This window comes from Eptatretus burgeri, chromosome 1 (genome assembly GCF_056783735.1).
Source record: "Eptatretus burgeri isolate ZD-2024b chromosome 1, Ebu_testis_v1, whole genome shotgun sequence".
In the NCBI taxonomy this organism is placed as follows: Eukaryota; Metazoa; Chordata; class Myxini; order Myxiniformes; family Myxinidae; genus Eptatretus; species Eptatretus burgeri.
The window spans coordinates 97,625,567-97,639,378 of NC_140961.1; the positions used below are offsets into that span (position 1 = coordinate 97,625,567).

Below are 13,812 nucleotides of genomic sequence, written 5' to 3' on the forward strand. Positions count from 1 at the left end.
AGGATCTCATCTAAAAAAATAAATATATATTACCTCAACATTACCTTCACAACGACAACTACACCGCCGAGAACAGGATCTCATCTAAAAAAATAAATATTACCTCAACATTACCTTCACAACAACAACAACACCGCCGAGAACAGGATCTCATCTAAAAAAATTAATATATATTACCTCAACATTACCTTCACAACAACAACTACACCGCCTAGAACAGGATCTCATTAAAAAAAAAAAAAAAAAAAAAAATATATACATATATAAATATATATATATATATATATATATATATATATATATATATATATTACCTCAACATTACCTTCACAACAACAACTACACCGCCGAGAACAGGATCTCATCTAAAAAAATTAATATATATTACCTCAACATTACCTTCACAACAACAACTACACCACCTAGAACAGGATCTCATCGAAAAAAAAATAAATATATATTACCTCAACATTACCTTCACAACGACAACTACACCGCCGAGAACAGGATCTCATCTAAAAAAATTAATATATATTACCTCAATATTACCTTCACAACAACAACTACACCGCCGAGAACAGGATCTCATTAAAAAAAAAAAAAAAAAAATATATATATATATATATATATATATATATATATATTACCTCAACATTACCTTCACAACGACAACTACAACGCCGAGAACAGGATCTCATCTAAAAAAATAAATATTACCTCAACATTACCTTCACAACAACAACTACACCGCCGAGAACAAGATCTCATCTGAAAAAATAAATATTACCTCAACATTACCTTCACAACAACAACTACACCGCCAAGAACAGGATCTCATCTAAAAAAATAAATATATATTACCTCAACATTACCTTCACAATGACAACTACACCGCCTAGAACAGGATCTCATCTAAAAAAATAAATATATATTACCTCAACATTACCTTCACAACAACAACTACACCGCCGAGAACAGGATCTCATCTAAAAAAATAAATATATATTACCTCAACATTACCTTCACAACGACAACTACACCGCCTAGAACAGGATCTCATCTAAAAAAATAAACATATATTACCTCAACATTACCTTCACAACAACAACTACACCGCCGAGAACAGGATCTCATCTAAAAAATAAACATATATTACCTCAACATTACCTTCACAACAACAACTACACCGCCGAGAACAGGATCTCATCTAAAAAAATAAATATATATTACCTCAACATTACCTTCACAACGACAACTACACCGCCGAGAACAGGATCTCATCTTAAAAAATAAATATATATTACCTCAACATTACCTTCACAACAACAACTACACCGCCGAGAACAGGATCTCATCTAAAAAAATAAATATATATTACCTCAACATTACCTTCACAACGACAACTACACCGCCGAGAACAGGATCTCATCTAAAAAAAAAATATATATTACCTCAACATTACCTTCACAACGACAACTACACCGCCGAGAACAGGATCTCATCTAAAAAAAAATAATATTACCTCAACATTACCTTCACAACGACAACTACACCGCCGAGAACAGGATCTCATCTAAAAAAATAAATATTACCTCAACATTACCTTCACAACAACAACAACACCGCCGAGAACAGGATCTCATCTAAAAAATTAATATATATTACCTCAACATTACCTTCACAACAACAACTACACCGCCTAGAACAGGATCTCATTAAAAAAAAAAAAAAAAAAAAAAAAATATATATATATATATATAAATATATATATTACCTCAACATTACCTTCACAACAACAACTACACCGCCGAGAACAGGATCTCATCTAAAAAAAAAAAAAAAAATATTACCTCAACATTACCTTCACAACGACAACTACACCGCCTAGAACAGGATCTCATCTAAAAAATTAATACTAGAAGTGAACGTAGTATTCTTACATTCGCTTCTGACTTTACCTACTACTTGTTCACAACTGTATACGCAATTTCCGGTTACTTCGGCCTGGATTCGGGATCAGCGATCAAATAATGTAAATCACAATTCAAAATTATTTTTTGATGATGCGGAGATATCTTTATTAAAATCAGTGGAAGAAATATACACCATGTCTGATATTTGGGTCTTTCATGTTTCCGACGATGCCTTTATCTCCCGGCATGCATCATTCCCCATGACAAAAACCGGAAGCAAAAAAAACCGGAAGCAAAAAGGTCATAGCCAACCACACGGATTCCAAATTGCCATGGTATTGTGTTGTTGTCGTTTCCTATTCTCTCATGTGCACGCGTTAAGTATGAAGCTCACTACGTTCGCTAATATATACTGCCCAATGAAGGTACGTTCTCATAATCCAGAGGAAAGAAAATTGAGGACTTTAATAATAATAAAAAACTTGTGGTTTTCACCCAACTTTTCAAGGCTTATAAGTAAACTGATGGACATGTAATTCACATTATGTGAAGTAAATAAACATTAGAGGTAACATCAGTCAGCTCGGTGGTGAAATTGGAAGGGGTGGGATGGGGGGTGGGGTGGAGTGGGATGGGATGGGATGAGTGGGGTGGGGTGGGATGAGTGGGGTGGGGTATGGTGGGGTGGGGTATGGTGGGGTGGGGTGGGATGAGTGGGGTGGGGTATGGTGGGGTGGGGTGGGGTATGGTGGGGTGGGGTATGGTGGGGTGGGGTGGGATGAGTGGGGTGGGGTATGGTGGGGTGGGGTATGGTGGGGTGCGGTATGGTGGGGTGGGAGTCTTGAGGGAGAGGCTGTGGTGGGAGGAGGTACCCGGTGTTGCTCGGCAATGCTGGGTATCTTTGCTAGTATTAAGTGAAATAGTAAAACACAACTGATCTGGTTCAGGAAACTTTGCTTTCATGACCTCAAGGGAGGAACTGCTCGAACCAGTGCACACATGAAATCCACCTGGAATCCGAAGGAAAAGTTATCAAGCGATAAAGGTTTTGTAGGCTGTGAGTAGTTCTGATTTTTCAAGTAAAGATTTGGAACAACGGAGGGTGCCACATTTGTGGATGGCTTTGGAGGCCAGCTTTGCTATCTGGTTGACCCAAGAGAGGTCATGGCTGATGATGAAACCTATAAGTTAAAGAGACAGAACCACTGACCCTTGAAATAGGTGGGTTCATTTTACAGTTCTTGCAGAGTGGCAGGGTGAGAATGCAAAATTTTCAAGGAATGAAGAACATGTTCCATTTATCAGACTAGCATCGAATCAATTGCAGATCAGCAGCGAGTGACTCAGTTGCTCTCTGTCAGTGGGATGTCATACTGTCTGATACAATGTGGAGTCATCTGAAAAGAAGAGAGACTTTTACAAAGCAGGACAGGTCTTTCTGCAGATGAGGACCAAGACTGCCATGAGGAATTCCATCCTCCACTGTGAGAGGAGAGAGGGTTCCATTGATGGCAACACATTGACTGCATGAGTGCAGTCAGGAATGAGAGATCAGGCTGTTTGAAAAAAAGATATGGTCAGAGATCAGGCTGTTTGAAAGCTCAAAAGGTGATTCCATGGCGTTGCTTTTATTTGAAGTGAGCTTACTGACCGCTAATCAACAGGATCTGTTTTTGGACCCTTCTTGTGGGTGGGAGTAATGCTAATTGACAGCCAAAAAGACGGGAGGTGGCCAAAGGATAAGGACAGGCTGAAGAGTGCAGACAGAGAGACGCAAGAGCAGCAGAGCAGAAATTGAGAGGCATGGGTACTGATGACATCAAGACCCATAGCTGAAGAAGTATCGAGGCTCGAAATAACTTTCTCAAGTGAGGATACAAGTTCCAATCCAGATTCAGAGGAAAACACTGGGTAAAGACATTCTGCCTTATCCTGGGCAATCTGAAGTGATGCTATTTGAGCTGAGGGGTGCAATGGAAGGGCAATATCCACCAGTGATGAACATGACAAGGCTCCACCATGACTTTGAGGAAGAAGACTGGTTGGGTAGCTCAGCCTTAAGAGCAGCAACATGATGCTTTCAGGCTTGCCTCTGGATATAGATGTTTGTTGCAAGCTTTACAGAGTGACCTAACATTACCCTCAGTTGGGGTAATTTTCCATACTGAGAAAACAAGCTGCTTGATTACAGCTGCCTCCCTACAGGAATCAGTGTAACAGTAATTAGAGGATATATAGGACAAACCAGTGCATGAGAGAGGGAGAGGGTTGAGGGGGGGGGTGGTGGAGGAGAATGAGTGCAGACTTAATGAAAGTGTTCCATGAATCAAATTTTGTCTTTATTCTACATGACCTCTGTTTTCTAAATTTCATCTTCTTGTTTAAGCTGTCAAAGTTGCTCTACATCTTTAATACTCATGGGCTAATTCTTATTTTGGAAGAGTGGTTAGAGGAGCTTGGGGCAATGAGAGCCTCGTGATTCTTGGACTCTTCCCATCTGATAACAGTTCCAACTGGTGCACTGACAAAAGGCCGTTCTTCTACTCATTTTCTTGGTTACTTCATCGGCTGCAGGTAAGTAAAAATAAAATATATTATTGCCTCGTAAATATTTCGTTTTTTTATTCATTAACAAAACCTCATAGTAAATATACCGTACAATGAGATTGGTTTTAAATTATTTTTTTCAAATAGCGAACAATATGTGAAATATATCGATTCATTTTCCCCCCAAAATTGCATTTGCATTCGAAAATTGAACAATTAAAAACAAATATGAATAAATTCGGTTAAAATTCCCCATTAAATCGTTGAACAATCATGAACACCTGCATACAAAGTGAAAAGCAGGGTAAAGCATTTGGTTCACTTCTGTCTGTCTGTCTGTCTGTCTGTCTGCAAGCGTCAGTTTATGATCGAGGAACAACTTAATTTAAATTGAATGCTATATTTTGAACACAAATCGGAAAAAGAACCAGTAGTTTAGTCGTACTTTGGTTCTGAATTCATCCAGATCGCGCATGCACAGAGAGGAGTGAGATAATATTTTTACTTTGCCTGTCTGGCAGTTAAACAAAATTTAAAATCATTCCAAACAGCAAACACACTGTTTTTAAGGATGTCGTAATGGACACAAACAACAGGCACAAAGAACTAATGTGATGTGTGTGGTGGGTGGTGTAAAAGATACTGCATCAACAGAGGTAAACCTTCAGAAATTTTTTTATTCAACCTTTAAAATCTTCATTTTATTTCAATACAATTATTTACTTGAACACTGTAGAACACAAATCGCCTTTTTAGCACTTTCACAACCCCTCCGGTCAGCACAACTTGGACAAAATTTACAGCATTTTACATCATCTTGACCAATCAAGTTTGTCGCTCATAGACGCCATCCATGTCATTGTTTCCAAGACAGCAGGAGGTAATGTTTTGTCATGTGGCATATTGGACTAGTACTCAGTATCAATAATGAACAAGGAAAAAAAAACCTTAAAATGTCATAGCCCCCCAGCCTCCCATTGTTTTTGTAATTTTGCTGTATCAACTAAAAGGGCAAGCCCATATTTATTTGCAACGAAAATGGCTGCCAGTCTACCAGTCGGCCATCTTTCATCAGGTCACAAAATAAAGTTAGGTGAAAGTGTATGTCATCATGTACTGTATTGTGCCAAGTTTGAACAAAATTGGACCATGCATGTCTGAGAAATGGTTGGGGACATGTTTAAGTTAGAAAATGGCTGCCAGTCGACCATATTGGATCTTATCTTGAAAGAAAATGACGGACATACGTAAGCTATCATTCATTATCTGTGCACCAAGTTTGATCAGCATCGGTAAATGAATGTCCGAGAAATAGTTGAGGATGTGTTCAACATCGGGTTTTTTTACAACTAAAATCACCGCCAGTCCGCCATCTTGGATCTAATCTTGAAACAACTTGACGTGTTTATGTAAGCCATCATTTGTTATCTGTCTGCCAAGTTTAAACAAGATTGGTAGATGTGTGTCCAAGAAATGGTTGAGGAAGTGTTCGATACTGGGTTGTTGTTTTTTTTACAACTGAAATGGCCGCCAGTCGGCCATCTTTGATCACATCATGAAAAAAAAAATGATGGGCTTATGCACACCATCATGTGTTGTCTTTGTGCCAAGTACGAATAAAATCAGTCCATGCATGGTAGAGATATGATTGCAGACGCACACACGCATGCACACGAAAATCGAGACCAAATCCATAAGCCCCCGTTTTGGACTAAATCCAACGAGGGGGGGGGAGGTGGGGGCTAATAATGTGTGTAAGTATAATACTGAAAGGTGGAAATTTAAAACCCACATTACAAGCCAGACAGCAAAGACTACATCTTTCCATAGGCTCACAATGCACAACAGGGTTTTGTAAGTGTGTGTGTGTGTGTGTGTGTGTGTGTGTGTGTGTGTGTGTGTGTGTGTGTGTGTGTGTGTGTGTGTGTGTGTGTGTGTGTGTATGTGTGTGCGCGCGCACACGTGCATGTGTTTCCAGGACTCCAGGCCATAACATTTTATGATTTGAGCTTTTGTCATGAAACTTTCTGCAAGCCCTTATTATGAGAATACGGAGAAGACTAATTAAGTAGAAATAGGCCTTATCAGCCCGTCCGCCGCTGCGCAACGCGAGGCAGCTGGATTTTGTAATGGCTTCTGTGTTTCTTAATTTTGTCTGCTTGCATTTCGAGATGCTTCCAAGTTTATCATTTGAGCTTTTGTCATTAATTTTTCAACAAACCTTTACGATGGGAATATAGAGAACATTTATTCATAAATATTAGTTTTTGTTTTTTTTAAACTGTTGTTATTGTCGGTTCGTTGGAGGACAAAGTGGACGTGGATGGGCTTTGCATTTTTAGATGCTTTCTGGTTACAATTAAAATGAGATTGTCTTTATAATATATTTACCTTTTTGAAGAGTTCCAGAAAACGAAATTAAGAAAGAAGAGCGTCATCCAAAAAGATGGTGGTTTGACCAGTTCGACCAAACTACGACTCTTCAAAGTATTCAGAACAAAGGAAGAACTTCTTTAATTGACTTCATGAATAAGTGGAAACCCAAGTTTGTACTTGGGCTGGATGACTGAATGTGATCCTGAAAAAAGTCATACTAACACACTTATGGGGGGGGGGGGGATTTTGAGTGAAAGTGTAGTGCTGAAACTGGAATACAAATCTCCTGACACAATAAAATACAGTGTTCCACAGAAAATATCTGGACATCAGAGGACAGCATGTTCATTTGTTGATAAAATGCATAATTATTAAATGTGGAAAATGTTGAGTCGAGGTTAGATTTAGGCCTTGGTGAAGTTGGTCTAATACTAGCATGGTTCGGTTTCACTTTAAAATAAGAATCTTGCATCATTTTTAATGCAAGATTCTTATTTGACATGTCGACCTAATAATCCCACTATTATAGAAATACAGCCGAGGCTGGGTAATATTACGCCTCAGGCCTGCACCGGCCAAAGCCTCGGCCTCTGCCAAACTGGTAACTTCATTTTAACGTTTGTTCAGTAACGATATCGACATAATAGTTAGATACATAATTTTTTTAGAAGCCTGACATTAGACTTCTTTTTATAGGTCAATTGCTTTTAGGCAATTCTATGCTTATCCAATAAATGTCACATTTAGTGAAATGATGACCAGCATCCAGCTTGCTGCACACTTCCACACTTAAATACAACACAAGTTGCAAAAGCAAGCATGCTCTGCTGCTTCAAAACAAAGGTTTCATTTGGGAGCCTAAACATGGCCGTCACTGTATGTTTTGTGACTTTAATTATCGAGCCACTCAGCTATCCAGGTATTACCCCCGTTCAAGTGAAGAGAAAAGTGGGGTTGATTTATTTACAGCAGTGGCTATAATACAAACAGCCCGTCAATGCCCGTACTGGTACTGTCTATAACAAGACCCGTTATCATTAGCTGATTCATTACAAGCTTCTTATTGCCTGAAGAACAATACCCTGGAAACCTCTCATATTTATGATCGTAGAACGAACAAACAGCAAGGACAGCTTGGTCCTCTTCCCATTGTTATGCCAAAAAGTGATGACAATGCATTTCTCAATGACACAAGAACAACATCACTTTGGCTATCCTGTTCCTCGTCGAAAACCAGCTGAAGTTTAAAAAAAATAGGCCAAACGTTTGAAAAGGAAAACTAACGAGCGAAACGACATGGAGGATGACGAACTTGCACTTTCCGCAAGCTGCAGTCATATTGCTATGCACGGCACGTTGGCTGACCCTTTCCTGCGACGAACATTTACAGACTTGTTAAAGGGCTTTGTGAGCAGTGACTCCAAAAGGTTTATCCAAAGCCTCTTTGAGGTCTACGTCTATGCTAGGTATTCTTTTTGACATTATATCCTGACCTTTATGACGTAGGCCTTTATGACATGCGAGAAACCTGAAATTATTGATGCGGAGGAAACGGCCAACGCTAGTAGATCATAAAAAGCTTTCAGGTTAGCAAAAATAATTATCCATGTCTTCACGGAATGGTCGTGGTACGTTTGAAAACGACACTTTTGGACTTACGCTGGAACAATACGGTCCATGAAAGGTTTCCACATCATTAAAAAAAAAACACAAGACCTCAGGTTCAGAAGGGCCTACCTTGATGCTATCGGTGTCCTCAATTACAGTCCCCTTGCACTATTTCTCCTTTTATATTCAACGTCCCTCTAGTTCTCTATTAACGCCTCCCTCTCAGGATTAATCCACAGCGAGATAATACGTATCCAGCAAGCAGCTATACTCCATTTCGAAACAAGAATTAACAGCAGTCAGGCTGTTTGCCTTCGTCGTCCATTAGCCTCAATTGACCTTCCACAGAGTGAGCCACGCAGTGCGAATGCAGAGTTTCCCATTTAAGCTTCCAGTGATAAACTGGAGAATACATTTACACACCACGTGCTTAATTCTCGCCAAAATTGCTTTCCAGAGACGTTAGCGAAATGATTACCTAACCTTGGAAATGGCTGCCTATCTGGGCCGGCCTTCCGGCAAGTGGGCACATCCTCCGTGCATCCTGAGAGAAAACGAACACGAACGGCCTCGGAACATCGTAACAACTCTGGGAAAACATGCACAGCTTTTGCTTGAAGCGTACAGCACGACGATACAGCCATGCCGTCTCACGCCTCACATTGCTGAATGAAAAACAGGCAGACTTTGCTTAGGCCTCAATCAAGGCCCACTTCTTGGCCTTTCATTTTGGGCTTATAATCAACTTCCCAATGAGGTATAAAATTCTCACATAATAACTAAGTTGAACCAATCAAGGCTTGAGCTTCGGCGGGTTTCCCCTTGGAGAGACTCTCAGGATGTTTGTCTCCCAGGCCAAGCACAGAGCGGGCCTTGCTCATGGATTCACAGCACTCATGATCGTGGCAGCTTGGAAGGCCCCAGGAGGCTCTGCAGTTAAACAGAATTGACGGCAATGAGAGCACGAAAAACTGCGCTTCGCTTCGCTTCGAGACTCACGAGACGTGAAAAATGCCTTTTATGTGTCCGGGCAAGCTGGTGCCCCTGAAAAAGCGGATAAACATTTCAGTGTACTTGAAGGAGAAAAATTCACGGGTTAAAAAAGTGAAAGTTCTATCTACATCGAAATATTCACTTTACACCTTTAAATGATAAACAAGTTCAAATGAGCTAAGATCCTCGTCCTCTTAATGATGACGTCATAAAAACGAATATGACGTCATTGCGATGTATCAGGTTTGCGAGAAATTAATTATCTGTGCTAATGCCCGGCTTGATTCCCGCAAACAAAATTCAAACAGCTTGTCTAGTTTCAGAGATAATGGTATCGGCGATTTCCATTAGCAGCGATATTATGACGTCAACTTTTTTTCTACGAAGAATTTCCAAAATCGGACATGGTTACTGCCTGCGCGTGGGCTTTCTGCATATACATGGCAAGTTTCACGAAGATCCGATGAAAACTCTGGGTTGTGAAACAAAAAACGTCAAAAAATAGGAATGACGTCATAAAAATTGATATGACGTCATAGTGATGTATTATATGTGCGGTAATTCATCTCTGCTCATGTCCTGTTCGATTCCCGCAAACAGAATTCAAAAAGCTTGCCTAGTTTCGGAGATAATTTTTTTTATGCGATTTCCATTAGCGGAGATATTTTGACGTCATAACTTTTTTTTCTTGGAGGAATTTTCAAACTCGGAGATGGTTACTGTCTGCGCGGGGTATTTTTACATATATATGCCAAGTTTCAGGAAGTTTCGATGAAAACTGTAGGCTGTGAAACAAAAAAGTCCACAAGAAGAAGATGAAGAACAACAACGTGAGTAAGAATTAGAGATCCTCCAGGAGGATCTAAAAAAAAAAACAAGGATTCTCGTTGAGGACACCCCACCCCACCCCCCCCTCCCTAACCACACCTGACTAATGTGACCTGTGCATTTTACATTTAAATAAATATATCAAGATACACAAGGCATTGTGGTGCAGGAAGACATTTGACCGTTCACACCTGTGCTACACCAACACCACATACTATCAGCCATCCACACACAAGCTACCTCCAATCCCTCCATGTCCTGCTTATTCTTTCTCCTTACCTGCTTTCTGCAGAGCTGCTGGGTAACATCATTGACTGGAGGATCAGCTGTGCCACTGATGCAACGCTAAGGAAGATTTCCACTGCATGTGGAATTTGGCCATGATGCCAGCGATAGCTCACCTATCTTCATGAAGGACACCGTGGCAAGACAGGACGTCTAATTTAATGCCCATCCAAGGAATGGCACACACATTGATGAATCACTCTGCTTGTGAAACATCAAGAAGACAGAAGACAGATTCAAACCCAAGCTCGATGGCTTCGAGGCAAGTGTGCATACCTCTAGAGTCTAGGCTATCCTGCCATCCCGATGTCCTGCCAATATCCATGTACTCCTCTATTTCAATGCATCTCGGTTCCAATGTATTCCCAATTTAAACTTATCTGCTCTTTCTTCTGAGACCACCTTTCGAGGGAGACCATTCCATACATTTAACTACTCTCGAAATGAAAACCCCTACCTTACTACAGTCTAACTCTCCTCTTCTTTACTCCCAGGCTCAAGCCTCTGGTCTGTGGTCCTATCTCTGTTTATTCTGCTGAAAACCCCTTCTACACTTATTTTATCTACACCCTTCATTATCTTAAAGCCTGGTATTGCCTTAACGGTTAAGGCAGTTGGCTTGAGATGTTTCCCATTTAAGCGAAGGGAGAAAATATAGGGAGATTTGGAGAAATAAGGGATGCAGGGAGGTATGAGAGCAAGGGGAGGACAAAGGAAGTGAACAAGATGGATACAGCCACAAGCTCTCAATTACAGAAGTGGAAAAAAACTGGAAACTCAGAAAGAGGAAAGGATGCAGGGTGGGGAGTGGGTTGGGGGGGGGTGGAATGGGGTTTGGGAAGACCATGATTGTGAATGGATGACCTGACATGGTGGTGAACAGCTGTCTTGAAGCCCTGGAGGGAAGAATGAGATTCAAGAGAATGTGAAAGTTGGTTCCGTAGGTGGGAAAAAAGAGGAACGAGTGAGTAGAGATGAGCAGCGAGTCTGGATTTTGGGAGTTTCATCAGAAGGGGTTGCTGGCAGACCATGTGCACCCTGTGGAAATCTAAGGGGACAGAGCAAGGAAAGGGCAAGGGGCAGGGGGTGCAAGACCAGAGAGGAGGTGGTGGAAGACAGAAAGATCACCGAACTGCCTGCGATGGGAAAGTGATAGGTCCATAGAATCAGCATTGTCGCGGGAGATGCCAATTAACTGGAAGACTTTGGTTTCCATGGCAACAAGCAGAGCAAGGTGTGAGGCAGGAGCACCAGCCCAGAGGAGCAATACTCCCTCGAGCTGCAGATTAAGGGCTAGTACTCACAGGTAGATAAAAGTTCACTTGTGCCAACGAAGGACTTCGCACGATGGTGGCTTACCAGTCGGTGATTGGCTTTGAAGGCCAATTTGATATTCCACACAATGCTGTACCCTCTCAATGACAGTTATATCCTTCCTCTGATGTAGTGACCAGACCTGACCACAATATTCCAGATGAGGTCTCACTAAATAAAGACATAGGGGGTGGGATCCTAACTATAACACATACTTATCGACATAACTGAACTGCGGGGACTGCTGTCTGTTTGTGTGCAAATGGCTTCCAGATTCGTAACAGTATAACTCTTGACAATAAATTTATTTGACAGCACCGACGCTCTGCAACACAGTATCGTACATCATAATCAGGATCAGAAACTCCTAATCAACTCCCAGCACAACATACTACATGAACAAACGTGTGTTTTAATTGCCGTTGGCCACGTATGAGATGTCACGTGGCACAACTTTCTTCATAAAAAAAAATAATTCTGTCCGTGCAATAAAATAGCGAGCACCCCCTCTTGGATGCAGGGTTTTCAAATGACCGAATCTGCCCCAGAATTATCGGTGTGCATGTTCAGGAACCCTAACTAAACTATATCGTGTGTGCGAGATAAGGATTTTTTTTTGAAACTAAAATGGCTCACAGGGATTCCAAAAGAAGCCAAAAATACCTGGAAACGTACCTTTGAGAAAGGGGTTTCCACTGCACAACTTAATAGAGAACTTTCTGAACTCGGCCAAAAAGCTGATAATTTGCAGCGACCCGCACCGCAACCTGCCGAGGACGTGGTCCGATGCAAGGCCTGTGGACAGGCTGTGGATGGCATGCTCCACCAAACCTCCAAGATAATCTCCGTCAGTGAGGAAAGGTCATATCTGGGTCTTGCCAATGCACAGGGTAAGTTTAAAAGGATTATATTTACTAATAATCGTGGGAGCTCTATGGCTTGTAAAGGCCGTTATCTATCTATCTATCTATCTATCTATCTATATATTACTAAAACTCTCATCTTGTATATATGTATGTATGTATGTATGTATGTATATATGTATGTATATATGTATGTATGTATGTATGTATGTATGTATGTATGTATGTATGTATGTTCCCGAAATACAGCCAAAACAGTACACGATAGCGCAAAAATTTTAGGGCCACCTTACTCACCATTCGCCTGCGGTGTGCAGTATCAAGTTTTATTCAAATCGGGCAACAAAAAAATTATAAAAAAATCAATTCCCGATTCAGTCAAGCACTCTTCGGGAGTATTTGATCAAGGCAAACAACCTCAGCGGTAGAGTTCAATGGAGCTATCTTTTTTTTTTTCTTGAAATGATTTTTTTCATCAACCGCTGTCACAACGGGAACCCAACAGTTTCACGGGTCGTCTAGTATATGAATAAAAGGCAATGTGTGTGTGTGTGTGTGTGTGTGTATATGTGTGTGTGTGTGTGTGTGTGTGTGTGTGTGTGTGTGTGTATGTGTGTGTGTGTGTGTGTGTGTGTGTGTGTGTGTGTGTGTGTGTGTGTGTGTATGTGTGTGTATGTGTGTGTGTGTCTCTACATATGGGGTTTCAGAATGTGGAATGGAGTCCTCCCAAGGTGGGCTCAAAGTATCCACCTTCATTTTGGTAAGGGGTCATGATCCACAGACCAAGCTGTGAAGTGTTTTTGTATTTGTGAGTTTCAAAATGTGGAACGGATCCCTCTCAGGTCTCGAAGTATCCACCAGTGTGTGTGTGTGTGTGTGTGTGTGTGTGTGTGTGTGTGTGTGTGTGTGTGTGTGTGTGTGTGTGTGTGTGTGTGTGTGTGTGTTGTTGGTTTTTATCTCCATGTGCGGGTTTCAGAAGGTGGAACGGATCCCTTCTAGGGATTAAAGAACTGGGACTACCAACCACCATTGCACACAGGATTTTGCATAAAATGACTGAAGCTTTCTTCCGATAAGGTGCAGAT

At 40.9% G+C, this 13,812-nt stretch overlaps 1 long non-coding RNA gene across 1 annotated transcript in view; it reads right to left on the reverse strand.

Annotated features, from left to right (window-relative positions):
- LOC147035015 (uncharacterized) overlaps window positions 1–13,241 on the reverse strand; it is a 92,508-nt gene extending 79,267 nt beyond the window's left edge. Inside the window, exons 1-2 of the long non-coding RNA XR_015061034.1 lie at window positions 10,545–13,241; window positions 8,574–9,374 (exon numbers count right to left, since the gene is read on the reverse strand). This is a non-coding gene — a long non-coding RNA (uncharacterized LOC147035015). The remainder of the gene's footprint in view (window positions 1–8,573; window positions 9,375–10,544) is intronic.
- Between the last annotated feature and the right edge of the window lie 571 nt (window positions 13,242–13,812).